This window comes from Poecilia reticulata, chromosome 23, assembly GCF_904066995.2.
Source record: "Poecilia reticulata chromosome 23, P_reticulata-male-v2, whole genome shotgun sequence".
NCBI classification, from domain to species: domain Eukaryota; kingdom Metazoa; phylum Chordata; class Actinopteri; order Cyprinodontiformes; family Poeciliidae; genus Poecilia; species Poecilia reticulata.
In genome coordinates this window covers 11,258,521-11,271,950 of record NC_088852.1, presented here as the reverse complement: position 1 = coordinate 11,271,950, position 13,430 = coordinate 11,258,521, and the positions used below count along the sequence as shown (strand labels likewise).

Here is a 13,430-nt window from a genome sequence, read left to right as displayed (position 1 = left end):
ATGCACCTTGTTCTTGGCAGAAAAGATAGGAAAGCTTAGGAAGTAAAAGTAGAAGGAAACAAAATTGGTATGCATATGCATAAAATGGGAGTATAAAATGGAAATGGGCGAATTGACCTGAGCCCCTGAGAACTGTTTTGGTGAAACCGAAACGGTTGTGCTTAAAAATCTCAGCTGATCCACAGCGCCTGAAAATTTTTAAACAAGCAAAACATCCATAATACATTCAAAGTTAACAAACTTCAGCAAGTTGTCCCTATATCCACTGAATTGCTGCTATTTGACTTGCAGATTCACTATTTATGCCAACAATTCAACAGTCTTATAAAGTCGCCAGTGACAGTAGATGCATGAAAAGCTATAAAATCATAAGTAAATACTGATTTGTCCAATTCCGATGGGATCAAACTCTGTTTTTGTAGTGTCAAATTTAGCACACGGATCGCGGAAAACTTGAAGAGCAAGTAGGACCAACTTGCTGCTCTCCAAGACAGAGTTTGGAGAAGTTTTCAAGGACAACTCCATACACAAGATGAAAGTGATCTTTGGGGCTCTCATCTCATCTTCACCGCTCATATCCAAATACCACCTGGCTCATTTTGTGCTGTCAGCAATTTTTATCTAAAAAATTAATACTTCTTTTTTTTTTTCCCTGGTCAGATAGAAGTACTTTATTCGTCCCAGTTTGCCTGAAGTCCTCGGCATCTTTGGAATGAAAAAGATTTCAAGTTATGGATAAAAGGCACTTTTTTAATCAACATTTTCTTTTCCTTAAGCACTTTTTTTTCTTTTTAAAAGCTGTTTTTCATTATTTATAAGCGTTCTGAAGGTGCTACCGAGCTGATTTCTTTCACAAGGCCTGATATAAGGCCGATAGAGCTCGGAGAATTGATTAGATAAGCTTGGAAATTACAATGTCGAGCACGCAGTGCTCTGAAATGTGCTCTAAAATACTCCCATCACGAATATTAATACCCAGGGCTTATAAGCACATATTTGAATGCAAGAGGAAAGTTGATATATGAAGTTTCATGGAGTGTCCAGTGTGCAAAACCATATATTAGTGATCAAATAGAAAATTACCACTCTTTCCTGAATGCCATTGGCCTTAAAGCGACGGAAGAGTAATCGTGATTTCATCATTAGCACTTAAAGATTCAGAGCTAATTTCTGTTTTACTGAATAATTCTGAAAGATGTTAATCAAACATATGACGGCGTATTTGAAATATTTAACCAAATGATATTAATGAAGATCAAAGGGTGGGCTGTTTTTAGCAGATGTTATGTGAAAGGCCTGGGTAATAGCTGGGTCCACGGGAGCACATGAAACACTTTGTCTTCTGCTAAATATTTCATGCCTAGTACCTGTTGTATAGTGCTTAATGAGCTATGGGGGGAAAATGGTGATTTATCATGCAAAGTTTTCAAAGGAAAATGCTAATTCAGACATGTGCACACACACACGGAAAAGCAGAACACGCATTTCTTGCGAATTCCTTATACACATTTTTTTTTTTTTTTTCCCTTCAAAGTTGCCTTCCAAAAGCCACACCACATATCCAGGGTGAATATTTTAGCCCCGGAGAAAAGCAAACTAAAGCGAGAATGAGGGGTCAATGGCGTGTCTTTAAAGAAACTTTCCCTGTCTCCATCTTCCTGCTCAGCTCTGGAATACTAATATCAAGGAGGAATCACAGGAACGCCGTTTCTGGGTGATGGTGTCAGTCTTGGACATGGGATCGGAAATGCTCGCCAATAATAAAACGAACCCTCATCGCTGTTGACTCCTTTTAGCAGAAAACTCCAAATGAAAATTACTTTCAAAATATGTTTTTTTTCTTTCAAGAAAGTAAAAATAAAAAAAAATAGAAAACTATAAAGCTACAGTTTCAAACCAGCTATTGTTTTCATACTTTAAATTCTTTAGAATGAGCTGTCAAGAAAAAAAAACAACAGTTTTCTCTGGCTGTAGCAGAGCACTGCACCAAACCCAACCTGTTGCTGCTGCACGCTGCTGGTCAGCTTGCTGTGAAAAGCTTTCAACAATTTATTCGTGATTATAAAAAACTGCAAAAATAGTTCAAACAATCACTTTAATTAAGGTAATGCGATTTTAAAGCTGAACTTGGCAAAAGCCATACAGCATGTTTTATTAGCTAGACCTCGACTAAAAAAAAACCTGGCAACATTAGCAACCTTTGACTCAGAGGGAGAGCAGAACAGTAAAATGTTCTATTCTAAGCAATAAAAACTTTCAAACCATTAAATTTGACATGTTTTCTGTATTTTTTTTTTTAAAATGTCTGCCTATTGAAATCTAAATATTTGGTTATACCTCAAAAGTGTACAACTGGTCATTTATTATTCATTCATCTTTTTTAAAATAATAATGATTAACTCTACTTTTTTTTGTAGTGCTTAAGGTAATGTTATGCAGGCGTTGTGTGTTCAGCAGTTATAAATTGAAATTTTTGATAATGCACATCAAACTTTCTAAAAATAGTGGATATTTAATCCAGGTTTGGCATGAAAATAACCAAAACATATCAGAAGTTTGTGAAGTTGGTTATTAAATCGCTGCACTCGCATGCCAGAATCGGAAAACATCAATTCAAATGGGTGCAGATATATCTAATCTGCTTAAGTTCATGAAGAATTGAAGTATAACTTAGAAAAATATCAAGTTCATTTATTGGCGAATATGTGTGGATGCTTTATGTTCTGAAACTTTCAGAAACAATAGCAGTAGGAATAATTGTTTTTAGCGTGTTTTAAATAAAGAAAATTGGATTATGTTATGCCGTTTTGTTAAAACCTTTGTGTTTGATACTGTGTCGTTGTCCCTGAAGGTTTTCACTCCGGCTCGTGCCTCAGTGCGAGAATTGTTTGCATTTACTTAAGAGTAAACTAGATTAATGACTGTTAACAGAAGGACTAGCCAACAGTGGGAGAGTTGATGCTCCGTAGGGCAATTTGAAAGACTTGCCAGATAGGTAGACCTACAAAATGAATAACCGCGCACCCCAAACTGCGCCATAAGGCACAATGGTTTGTGATTTGCAAGTTGATAAGACAAGAAGATTAATAATGCCGCATGATAATGGCTGGCTGAAGCTCAGCTGGGGAGATGGTAATGATGGGATATTGCTGTAGGAGCAGTTCACTGAGCCACAGTGGGGTGAGGGAAAAGACATGGAGAAGGAGAGATGGTGAGAGGAGACGGACTGATAGAGAGAGGCTGTAGCTGCACAGGAGGGTGGTGGGGTGGGGTGCGCACTCATCCCAATTGGCCCTCAAGCGTTGAGAGTTTGAAAAATGAGAATAGAGTTATCATTTTAATTAAATATACGTTTTTTTTTTTTTAAATACATGCAGTGTATATTTTTTTTTTGCTGAAACAGGGGCTTCAAAGAACGTGTGTGTGTGTGTGTGTTTTTAATTTTTTTTAAAGTGTTCCATCATCATTTCTGAATGACAGTTTTTGTTAATTAGAATTTCTTTTCTCTCCTCCTCAGGTAGGTTATTGCCACGGGTGATAATGCCTGGTGACGAGACGGTAAATTGTGTCTCCTAACTTTGTCTTCAGCAAAACACTTTATATTTGCAATGACCATTTCAAAACTTTAAGTGTCACATTATAGTTGTACCCACAATGCAGTTGTAGTTTTGCTAAATATGGTAAAAAAGAAAATTCAAAAATGTCTTGAGTAGTAGTGATGATATTGTTCAGTGGAAATTGTTGTTAGAATAGCATAAACTTGCACGATTTAAAGCCTTTGCTTCTATCATCATTAAAGTCTAATTTTCCTCAATAATCGCAGCTGAATTTCTACATTTTAATGACCTCTTTTGATTATGACAAGCTGCTAAATGCTGTGATCTGCTGCGGCTGTTTGCCTATTACATCTTCACTGCTGTTGACTTGCATGTTTACACCTCAGACAAACATTTTGTCAGATCTAAATTTATCTTAATTGCACCACTTTGTCGATGCCTGTGGATGATCTTTCAGCGCTGTCTCTTTTGTTTTTTTTTTTTTGGTTTTTTTTTTTTTGTTTTTTTTAAAGCGGGCACGTTGGGATGACTTTGATACTGATCAGACTATCTTTTATCTCAGGAAAAAAAAGTTAGAATGACATTACCAGTTTTTAATATGAGGTAGTTTCTAAAAAGAAGTAGCCAGACCTGAGGGTGTTTTTACTTCAAGCATTCTACCTCCAAACTGTTTTGTGTTGTAAATTTGCTGTTGGTAAAGACAGACGATTTCTGGATAAATTGTTGAAGAACAATACATCCATGTCACAAGAAAATATGTAATTCTGGATTTTAAAAAAGTGAGAATTTTAGGAAATCTTCTTTTGCAGAATAAAATACAAAAATTACAAACTAGCTTAAAAAAATGATCCATATATTACAGGTGTGCTTAAAAAAGCTTTGAAAATCTGGACATTAATCATGGAGTTCTGCTCGGCTTAGTGGTTAGAACAAAAATTGTTTTGAAAAATGCTAACTTGTGTTTTAGCATATATAAAAGTTTTATAATTCTCAAACTAAATCCATTTTCAGTGAAGTGTTTTCTTCAGGTATTTTAAATTCTGAATTTAAGTGGATCCAATTTAGCCTGTACTCATTAATAAACTAAATGAACCACTAAGATGCACAAAAAAATGCCAATATATTTACAACACAAAAAACAAACAAACAAAAAAACATGTAAAGTTAGTCGCCATTTTAACTATTGGCAAAAAAAACCCTGCAACTACTGAAAAATGGTGAAGGCTTATAAAAACTTTTGTTTCCAGCCTTTCTGAAAAGCAATTTTTTTGTCAAGTAGAGAGGTTTTCGTCTTTGCTCTTTTTTTTTTTTTTTGTTTAAAGTTACTTTTGGATTGATATGCAATCTCCTTCATATTCAATGCTCTCAATAGTATCATGGAGTATATTCACCAGATGAAGTCACACATTGACAGTGACTGCTGCTGTTTTGGAAGACATACTTCACTTTGACGAAAATTTACGCTTTTTTAATATCGCCTGATCAGAGCGAGGCGCTCTCTCAGGTGTGTGAGGGCGCCTCACACTCCTGACATCTACATGACTGTGGATCCGGGGCTTACTTATGCTTTTAATATAAAAGAATGCACAGTAATGATTCTGAAAGTTATTGAATCCCGCAGTAGGTAACTCTCACAGGCTCCAGCCAGTCGGCTGAGTTTTATAGACAGGATGGCATTTGATTTCTTTGAAATCGACACAGCCAGCACGCCATTTTCCCAATGACTGTTAATGAGTCAATAATGACCATTACGACCTAATTAACAAGGTTGAGCAAGGATATGGTTTTTTTTTTATTTTTTTTTTTTACCTTCACCGTTTCCTCTAATATTGGAAGAAATAAGAAACCGTATGATTTAACCAAGTGTAGGAGTCCTGTCTGAATCTAATCACGCTAACAAGTGACAAGTTAATTATGTGACAAGTTGTGTTTCCAGCAATCAACTTACTGTAGCAAGCAGATGTTGTTATTGATGGCAAACCTCGAGAATAGCCATGACAGCTAAATTGCTCATTACCGAGTGTGTGGTGGTGACGGCAGTTGTTTTATTACACCATTTATGATGCGGTGATGTTTGTCACTTGAACTCGAGCTCTAATTGAACATGTTATATGATTGGGAGCCGGGTGAGATTTCACCTCTCGTAAAGTAACAGATTTCTTGACAGTAAGAGAGACACTTTTTGTAGCAAAGAAAACTGCAGGAAACTCATTAGAAAATGCCCATTTCAGGTTCTTCTTCACTTACATTGTTGTGTCTGAAGAGTTTATCCTTTAATTTTAAGTTGACATTAAAGTGCTCCACAGGGCTCAGTGCTTAGTCCAATGATCTTTGCACACCACGGACTGCATCCAAGTGAAATTTTGTGCAAAAGCTTCTTTCAGTACACAATGCCAAACTGAATCTTTGAAGTTTTATTGTTTTAGAGTTGCTCATAATACAGCCATTACTGGAGCAAATTGAAATTTATCCTTTTAGTTTGAATGCAGATTTAGATGTTCTGATTGAAATGTAGTGAACTGAATAAAATTGGACTAAACTGGACTTCAGTTTAGTGTGTTTGCGGTACTCCTATATTGCTTTTTATTGAAATTTGATGCCATAACGATAAACTACATATCTGTTTATTAGCCGGTGTTTTACTTAAATGTATGCTGAACTATTTTTGCAGGAATCACTCGGGTGTATGTAGTCAACGTCAAGATCACATCATTCAACAATCATTAAGGGGGAATGTCAGCAGGTACGTTTTTTTTTTTGTTTTTTTTAAAGTACCATGCATAAAATAAATGTGTAAGATGCTGCTATCTGAAACAGGACAAAGCAAACAAATGCAAGAATAACTCTTACTCAGTTTTTTTCTAAGGCTTTGTTTACACAAGACCACTTTCTGGACACTGTCGGTATTTCTGGATGTTGATTGGGGAAAAGTTTAGGTGACACTTTAAATAATATCACCAAGACACCTTGAATTCGCTGTAGTTGTCGTGTCAGAGCTTTTGATGTCACTGAGTTTAGGACGTCGTCGTAACGTGGATGTGCTTTGCCTCATGGGGTTTGTCCAGGATCTGCATTAAATGCAAAGTGCGCCTCCAGTCAACCAAATTCCTATGTGATATATTTTGAATCAGATGATGTGCTAAACGGAAAAGTTAAAGTAGCACTAACACTGCAATGCTATCCACCATTTTCTCATTCTTATCTGCCTGTCCAGGCATAGAACAAGTACTGCAGCTGTATGCGTGTGCTTTCACACCTGCAGAGTACTTCACACCTCCACGGATCCTGAAAAATTTCACTCTGAGACTTAGTTTCACAAAACGCAAGTGTAAGAGACTCCCATCACTGGTCATGCATATACAAACAGCTGAATCGCACCAAAATGGTTACAGATTCACCGAAAAACAGCTCCATGTAAACGGGCCTCAGTAGTGTGAAAAGTTTAGATTTCTGCTTACAGAAAAGTGGAGTGACTGTCGTATAATGGCACACTTGTAGCAAGTTTGTGTATTTATTCTACCCCTTTATAATCAATTAACATTTTTGACTACTTGTTTATGGCTTGCCAACATTATCTTGCAATCGCTGATTGTGTTTAACTATAAACTCATTGACTCTAAATTATGCCATCAGTATTTCTGCCTTATGTTCAATTTCACACCTATTTTTTTATTTTAGTCACTTTATTTGGTTCTTTCGCATTAGAGGAAATTATTTAGTTCTATTCTAGCTTTTTTTTGTTTGTTTTTACATATGACCTTTAGGGCACCTAAAGGTCATATGCTGGGTATAAGTTGGGTATAAGTTGTCTTCATATAATTTTGGTTTTCATATAAATATGCCATCAGCCACTCCCAACCTCCCGCGACCTTCAAGCTTGCTGACAAGCAAAGGAAGTAAAAGATTCCTCTTCCTGTTTCTATCACGGTTATTTTCTGTGTAAAATAAGTGATGCTGCTGACAGAGGGGGTTGTTTGTCCAAAGTGGGACTGACACTCAGTCAGGGGCCTGCCGGTCACCACCGCCACTGATATGACAAAGAATAAGACACGTTACCGGCACTCGCACACACCCAAACATGCACATGAGGAGCTAAGTGCATCCTCTTCACCCACCGAACTGCCATGTGTCAGAACACACACACACTCGCGCACACATTTGCTCACACAACTTTCCGGATTGCACAGCAGTAAGCAACGATGGCCGATGATGAGGGCAAATGCGTGACAGTGTCAATAACTATAATCGTCTGTTGGGCAGGAAATAATGAAGTGTATGTGCCCATGTCAGCCCTGCACGCCTTCAATATCCCGTAATAAAATGAAGTGGAGAAAAATTGACGGAGGAAAAAAACAATCAATAAAGCATCTAATGGTAAATACAGAATTGTCCCGTGGAGGGAATATAATTCCTCCCGTCTGTAGGTGCTGTGCCGATTATTAGGATGAAGGGGAGAAGCCTATTTGTATGTAAATGGGAGATTGATTATATTTATACGCTGGCACAGAGGCACTGGCACACACACACACACACGCACGCAGGCACACACGCACACACACGCTTATACTGTACAAGCATGCACAAAGAAGAGTGAGAGACATCCTTGGAGAGTCTGGTCATCAGACAGCTGCTTTTACTCTGTTCTGCATCCAAGCCCTCATGGCAGAGAAAGAAAATAATATGGGGAGAGACAGGCAGAGGGAGAAACAGATCAGTCTTCTGACTGCCAGTTCCAGCAGGGCTCACCTCTCCAGAATATTCTAATTACCAGCCCTCCTCATTACAGATGCCGTGTCAATGAGGAATAGGAGAAAAATGAAAGAAGGAACTTCAAGCAGAGAGGACCAATTCTGTAATTTCTTAATCACTTTTTTTTTTTAGCAACCTTTGCATGTGCCCTGGTTAATGCCACAAATTGAATGTTTCTTTGGTTTCTTTCTAAATAGGCTATCACGCCGCTGCGGCGGGCGCTTAGCGAAATCTATTATTGTCATTTGCATAGGGGCCTTTTTCTTTTTTTTCTTTTTTTAGTGGTGGGGATCCTACAGAGCGACGAAGAACAAAGAGCTCATGAGGGGGAAAATGGGACAGAAATGATCCGGCGCTGCCTCCGAAATGTGACGTCAGGTCCCTAATGAAATCTTTTGACTGCGACCATGGCAAATGGCGGAATCTATATCTGACACTTAATGGTTTGCATAGAAATTAGAGACCCCCTTTCGCTTGATGTCCCCTGATTAATTTACAGCACTTTTGTTGCATCGGCATCGTCCAAAATAAATTAACCACGCTGCAGATATCAGAAACGGGTGGCTGGGGGGAGGCGAGGGATGCAATTTACGAGAGAGAGAGGAGGGAGGGGAAAAAAAGTGAGATGAGATTAAATAAAACACCTAATTGACAGAAAAAGTCACCAAGCTCAAGCGCTGTTCGGCATTGTCGAAGAGGAGCATCAGTATGTGTTTGGAGAGAGTGTGTGGGGGGAGGGAGGTGAAATAAAGAAAGAGTGAGGAAGAGCCGGCCACTTGATTTCCTATGAAAATTAATCGGCTATCAAACAATCTTGGTCTGCTGAGGATGATTATACAGCAGGGGCAGCGTGAGAGGAGGCGGAGGGAGGAAGTGGGAGACATAAGAAGAAGGGTGGGGGGGTGGGGGGGAGAGAATGCCCTTTGTGTAGGTGAAATGTGTCGGGGACTGTCATCGTAATATACCTCAGTGAAATGAAGGTTAATTCTGATGTACAGCCTGCATGGCCGTCATTATCGGCGAATCATGAAAATAAATTAAGCCACTGAAATAGATACTCCTGTGGTACGCGGCGGGGATCTCGTGAAGGATGGACGGCTGAACTTTACGGATTATTATTGGGAAATAGTGCCGAATTCAATTAATGCATCTAAAAGACACCTTTATAGAGGGCAGCCATAATTTAAATGACAGCGGGGTGTAATTTTGCTTGTTATAAGTCAAATTTGCAGAGTTTCATGTTTCATGCATTATTACTCCTTCTCCCTCCAACCTGTTCTTTCCTCCCTTTTTTCCCCAGTCAATCTTTATTTCTTCTGTTTGCTGATGGTTAGACATTGGCTGGTATTAGTTTCTCACCTGTGATAACTGGAAGTAAAAATAGAACTGTATTCTGGGATCAAGATAAAAAAGAAAAAGGAAGCAAAAATAAAATGAAAATATTAGTTTTGAATCACCTATAATTTTATCTGTATTTTTAAGAATGTGTAATAAGGGATGGATGGTTCTGTTTCTAATGCCAAACAAGTGTTTTCATTGTCAGAATGCAGTTTTAGAAATATCAAACTGTGTCTTCAAAGTGCCTTTTCAGCTTAGAATGTTCCAGCCAATGTTTTTTCAGTGTACATTTTTTCAGTTTTGAACAAAGAAATGAAATGCAGATCAGAACCTTTAAAAAACAAACTGTGAATTACTCCTTTACTGTAGCACCAACATAAAGCTAAGAAAAGAGATACTTATTTTAGTGTCCAGCTGCCATTGGTTTGCCACTGAGGATGTTCTCACACTTCTGTGTGTATAAGTATCCGATGTATATCATATATTAAATATTGAAATACAATGAGGCAGCTGATATGACGTTTTTTCTGACTTTGAAGCCACAGTAAAAAGCATTACATTCTACTGATGGTGCATGACAGCTACACTGTTACTGCCTTATATTCACACAAGCACACATGTGAAATTAATTGCCAAAGCCTCTGGGATTCTGACATCATAACAAAAAACTTTCTTTTTCTGATAAACAGCTGTTAGATTTTAAATATTTTAAATGACTAAAAATTGAAATAAATGAAACTAATTGCCTCTTAATTACTAAAATTATTAGGAGAATTGCCGTAAAATATGAATTTCAATAATTGCGTGCAAATTTTAGACTTTGTTGCCAGGTCAGTTTTTTTTTTTCATGGCATGTTTTTGCTTTTTATTGTGAATCAGAAGTAAAACAAAGAGGCAGAAACCATGTTGAGCCCTTTCAGCCAGCTGACCAGCAGCTTTTAAACAGCAAGAGAAAACTCCAGTCAGTCCTACTCATCATTACACCTCTCGATTAAAGGACTATAAATCTTAAGAGCAGTATGATGCTAAATGTTTGCAGTTTTGAAAAGGTGTGCTGTTTTTTGAACCTTGAAACCAGCTCTTGCCTAGCTCCCCCCTAAGATGATTCCTGTAAAAAAAAAAATTGATATTATAACCTCAAATATCAAATCTTCAACGGTTTACACTGTGAAAAAAAAAATCCACATCTTTTTCAATATTCTAACCCTTCCTCATCTCTCTCAAAGCCTTAAAGTATATCTACAGTAATCCTCTGCAGCACGATGTGCATCGCCTGTTCGCACCTCTCCTTGTGCAGCCCCACGCACACACACACACACACGCACACACACATGCTCACACGATGAAGCCTAGAGATGCTGGAGCCTTTATGCAGATCCACCCCACGTTGAAGGCTGAGCTAGAGCCCAGTCAACTGGGTAGATCGCTGACCTCTCACCCGCACACAACAGAGAGGAGAGCCGGAGGCTTAATCCAGGCAGGTGTCTGACAAGCGAATGAACACGGGGAAGGGCCGTATCGCATTGACCCTCCCTCAGACCTCCCTTATCTATTAATCTACACCCTCTATGTGAGGAGGAGTTGAATTAACACCTCGACAGGGCAGGGGGGGTGCCTGATTAACACGCGTCAACCTCGCCAATATGCTGGTTACCTCCCCAAATAAGTGATTGTTAAAAAGAGATATAGTCACCAATACAATTTGTATTCATATATATATATTTTTTATTCTGTGGTTATGTATTTAAACATCCAAAACTTTTGAGTCTTTTTTTTTTTTTAAACTGCTTTCTGAATAACAAGGTAAGTTATGTGCACTCAGAAATCTCATATCAGAAGAAACGTTCCTGCCTACTGGGCTCTTAACGTTAAGCTTCCCCTCATATCCATTTAATTTGACAAAAATAGCTTCCCAACATGCAAACAGACACCGTGTTAAAATATTTATGCACCTGTTTTTTTGTTTTATGGAAGACGTCTTTGGTGGAAAATACAATGTGGCTTAATGGCGCGTGAAATATACGACTGAACTTGGACTGTATATTGAAAATCGCTTCATAAAGAGCAGAGGAGCGGCGCGGGAAAATAGGTGAGAGAACGCCGTTCGTGGAAAAGTTTAAAGTATGAAAAAGGACAAATTCCACCCCCCACCCCCTTTTATAACCCATTGAGAAAAAGGGAAAATGAGGGTAAATGTTAGAATTTACAGTTAAAATCTCTAGTGTCATCATTGTTTGAACTCATCCATTTACAGAAATCATATTCTTCCAATCTTTTATCCACCCCCACAAGACTAAACACACACAAATCTTCACTTCTCACCTTCTTCCCATCCTCTTGGTCAATCCCCCACCTCCCCCCACACGCCCTCACGCTAACATTTTAAAGAATCCTTCCACTGTCATTATTGGTATTGAACTCATTTCTAAATTCAGAAATTGGCCGAGGAAGATCATTCATCGCGGCAGATAGTAAAATCAATAGCTTTTGTGTCAGCCGGCAGGGTCTGTCTTCGTCGCTCTCCTAGTGGGTTGGGAGCTGGGAGTGTGCAATACACACACGCGCGCACCAGAGTGTGTGCCGGGGCGGCGGAGTGCAGACAAAAGGCGAGCGAAAACTGGGGGAGTGGGGCCACCTCTTGACGACACATGCACACACACACATACTTCTCCAGCACTGATCCCATTTACATATCCCTATTTATTTAACTCACATTCCTATAGTAAACATTTTTTTTAAGTGATAAATATACAAATATTACAATGAGTGAAAAAGTATGCGGCTAATTATTTTTAATCATTATTTTAGTGTGTCAAGAACCAATAAACATATATGCTGCCTGAATTTAATTTTCAAACATTTCTTCTCATATTTTTGCAACAATGCAAACTGGGTTTTATTTGATTTCCTTACAAACACACACACTCTTTCTGCAGACGGATCCCAGTGACAGGAAGAGGACAGCTTATTCCAATGAGAGTCAAATCAATCAAGTCCTTTTAATCACCACTCTGCTTTTATAGTGTGGCAGTAATGATGGAAGGCTGTGTAGGGGCAATCCCCTAAGACCCCCTCCCTCTCTCTCTACAATACCCCCCTCCCAACCTCCACGAGGCTCAGATCGGAGCTGACGCACACACAACTATGATGATTTTCATTTCTCAATTACATTATCTTATTAACCAATCAATTGCCAGCCTTATCAATAATTAATGTCTCCCAAACTATTAGAACATAGATTAGATTAAACGCCAGTCTCTTGTCTTCTCTCTTGGCTTTGATACTTTTAACTGGGCCCTTCATGGCCAATGTGATTTTTTTTAAGAGAATGTTTAAGTGCTATTTAATATATGCATAAATATTCATTTTTTTCCACTGTCATTTATTTTAATAGATTACTCCCTTACCTTTCCAGAAAAATACATTGAAAAAAGGTATAGTCTACTAAATTGCAAAACACAATCTCAATCTGTACCACCTCACACGATGATTGAGGAAATCTGAATTTAGTCAAGTAAAATTAAATGTATCAATTCTGATACAATTAAAATACACTTGTTTATTCTGTAAATGTTCATTTTTGTAACGTTTAAGTCTTGTGTCAAGCTTAAATGATGTTAAATTAGATTCTTTCTGCTTTAAAAAATATAAAGTATAAAACTTGAAGACTCAGCACCGGTTCACACAGCTGGTTAAAATGGCTCGGTTTTCAGTTTTTTCTTTATTTTTGTTTTTTTTTTTTTTATGCGGGGGGAGAAGTGGCCAGCCCTGGTATGCACTTCTGCT

The 13,430-nt window shown here is 38.1% G+C and overlaps 1 long non-coding RNA gene across 2 annotated transcripts in view; it reads left to right on the top strand.

Moving 5' to 3' along the window:
* Positions 1–13,430, top strand: part of LOC103459465 (uncharacterized) — a 142,205-nt gene that overhangs the window by 95,693 nt on the left and 33,082 nt on the right. For both annotated transcript variants that reach the window (XR_014086059.1, XR_532747.2), the window contains one exon: positions 6,229–6,300. This is a non-coding gene — a long non-coding RNA (uncharacterized LOC103459465). The remainder of the gene's footprint in view (positions 1–6,228; positions 6,301–13,430) is intronic.